The 2,500-nt window shown below is 78.9% G+C and overlaps 1 non-coding gene across 1 annotated transcript; it reads left to right on the top strand.

Annotated features, from left to right (window-relative positions):
* Positions 1-1,791: 1,791 nt before the first annotated feature.
* LOC144248089 (5.8S ribosomal RNA) lies at positions 1,792-1,944 on the top strand. The gene has a single exon (XR_013341493.1). It is a non-coding gene; the product is annotated as a 5.8S ribosomal RNA (ribosomal RNA).
* The last annotated feature ends 556 nt before the right edge of the window (positions 1,945-2,500 follow it).

The following is a 2,500-nucleotide window of genomic DNA, read 5'->3' as shown; positions in this document are numbered from 1 at the left end:
TACCTAGCGCTCCGCGCCTCCGGCGGCCCCCCGGCTTCCTTTTCCTCGGCGTCGTCAAACGCTGCGGGGAGGGGGCCGCGAAAGGGCCGCCGCCGAGCCGGGGCGGCGGTTTAAAGACTCGGGCGGCTCGGCGCGTCCTTCCGCCGCGGCGGCGGCGGCGGCGGTTGCCGGGCGGCGGTGCGCGGCTCCATTGAGGGGTGGGGAGCTACTCCCGCGTGATCCCCTGCGGTGGTGCCCGCGGCCACCGGCCGCGCGGCCGTCGTCCCGCCGCGTTACCGCGCGCGGGGGGTTTGTCGCGCCGCGCCGGGGAGGGGCGCCCTGCCCCCCCCTCTCCGCGGCCCGGCCTCGGCGGAGAGGCCGCGGCGCGCGGTCGGCCGCGGGGGCCGACCCGCTCGCCTCGAAACGGGCGACGCCGGCAGAGAGCGCGCGCTCTCTCGCCCCTTCCTCAGCTGCGGGGTTGCGGCCGCCGGGGCCCGCCGCGCTCTCCTCCTTCCTCGGCCGCCTCTGCGGTCTCTGGGGTGCGGCGCCGCGCGCGGCGCGGCCGCGCCGTCTCTCTCCCCTCGACGGCCTTCTCCTCGAGCGCGCCGGCGGCGCCGGTCGCCGGCCGTCCCCGGCTCAGCGACCGCCCGCCCGCCCGGGGCCGAGCGCTCGGCAGGTCCCTCCGTCGCCGGAGAGTCCGCGAGCGCGGGCGGCCCCGTGCCGAGCGGCGGCGGCGCCGCTCGGCGAGTGTCCCCCGCCAGCGGGGACGGCCGGCCGGACGGCGCCCGCCGTCGCCGGCGGCGGTCCCGGCCCGGGCCCCGCCCGCCGCCTCCCCGTCGCCCTTTTCTCCGTCCGCTCGCGGAGCCCCGGAGGAAGGTCGTGCGCGCGGCGGCCGTGGGGGGTTGGGGGGGGGGGCGCTTCCCCGCCCGGTCTCCCCGCCCGGTCAGCGGGGAGAAAAGGGCGGGCGTCGCTGCCCCCCTCCCCGCCTACCCCCCCGGCTCGGCGCCGCACGCCTTCCCCTGGGCCGCGCGTGCCCGAGGAAAAAGGGGCTCCGTGACGGTGCGAGGCGGCGGCGGTCCCGGGAGTGCGGCCGTTGCGGCGGCGGGTCAGCCGTCCGGCAGGCTCCGGGCGCTCGCGACGCCGGCTCGGGTCTCGGTGCGGCGCCCGCCTCCGGCGCCGGCGGCGGAGCGCGTCCGCCGGGCGCTCGCCCTTCCCGGCGGGAGCGGTCCCGCGGGGGGCGTTGCCGGTTGGGCGGTGGCCGTCGCGTGCCGTCTCGAGCGCGGCAAGGCCGCTGGGGAGAGAGAGCGAGCCGGCCGCGCGGTGGCGCGGCGGCGCTCCGCGGGTCCGCGGAGCGGCGGTGAGAAGGGAGAGCGGCGCGCGCGGGGGCCGACGGCCGCGCCCCCGGCCGCGTGCGTCCCGTCGTCCCGTTGCAGCGAGGCCGGGCGGGCCGCCGTGTCCCCCCGCGGTCCGGCGCGCGCCGCGTGCCTCCTCCGTGCGGAGGCCGGGCCGAGCCCGGGCGCCTGGGCCGCCTCCGGAGGACGGCACAGTTTGCCGGCGGCGTCTCCCCTCGCTCGTAGCGGCGGGGGGAGGCGGTCGGGGACGCGGGTCCCCCCGCCTTTCCCGCCGACCTTCGGAGCGTTCCGTTGGGCGTTTCGCTCTCGGATGGTTTTTCTTTCCCCCCCCACTCGGTTCGTTGCGTTGTGTGCTCGTACGGTCGAAGCCGGGGGCGGCCCGCGTGCGTGCCCCCTCGGCGAGAGAGAAAAAAAGGGGCCCCCTCCGCCCGTGTGCGGGGTTCGGTGCCGAAAGCCAGACAACTCTTAGCGGTGGATCACTCGGCTCGTGCGTCGATGAAGAACGCAGCTAGCTGCGAGAATTAATGTGAATTGCAGGACACATTGATCATCGACACTTCGAACGCACTTGCGGCCCCGGGTTCCTCCCGGGGCTACGCCTGTCTGAGCGTCGCTTGACGATCAATCGCCGCCCGGGGGTTGCCACCCCGGCGGCGCGGCTGGGGTCGCCTCGCAGGCCCGTCGTCGTGGCCGTGGCCGTCGTGGCCGCGCCCGAGGGCCTTCGTCCCCCTAAATGCAGACTCGGGGAGCGCTCCGTAGCTCCCCGCTCCCGGAGCGAGCCGCTGGGGCGGAGCTCGTCCTCGCCGGGGGCCGCGTCGCCGAGCGGCGGCGCGGCGGCCGGGGAGAAAGAGAGCGAGAGAGACGGGGCGGCGTCGAGAGCGCCCCGCCGAGGGCCGAGAGACGAGGGCGAGAGGGGGGGAGGCGAGGCGCGCGGGCCTCGCCCCCCCCCGGCCTCCCCCCGCGCGGGCGGCTGTCTGCGGGTGGGTACCGCGCGGGTACCGTGCCGTGCTGCCGCGCGCGAGGCGCGAGCGCCGGGGGGGGCGGGGGCGACCCCCGCGTCGTCCTCTCCTTCCCTTCCCCGTCCCTCTCTGTCGCCGTCTCGGGGCGCCAGGGGCGCCGTCGCCGTTCTCGCTCTCTCCCTCTCCCCGCCGAAGGCCGTCGCGCCCGCC

The sequence above is a fragment of the Lonchura striata genome, chromosome 33 (genome assembly GCF_050655825.1).
Source record: "Lonchura striata isolate lonStrDom1 chromosome 33, ASM5065582v1, whole genome shotgun sequence".
In the NCBI taxonomy this organism is placed as follows: domain Eukaryota; kingdom Metazoa; phylum Chordata; class Aves; order Passeriformes; family Estrildidae; genus Lonchura; species Lonchura striata.
Note: the sequence above shows the minus strand (reverse complement) of the source record. Positions and strands in the feature narration are given on the sequence as shown.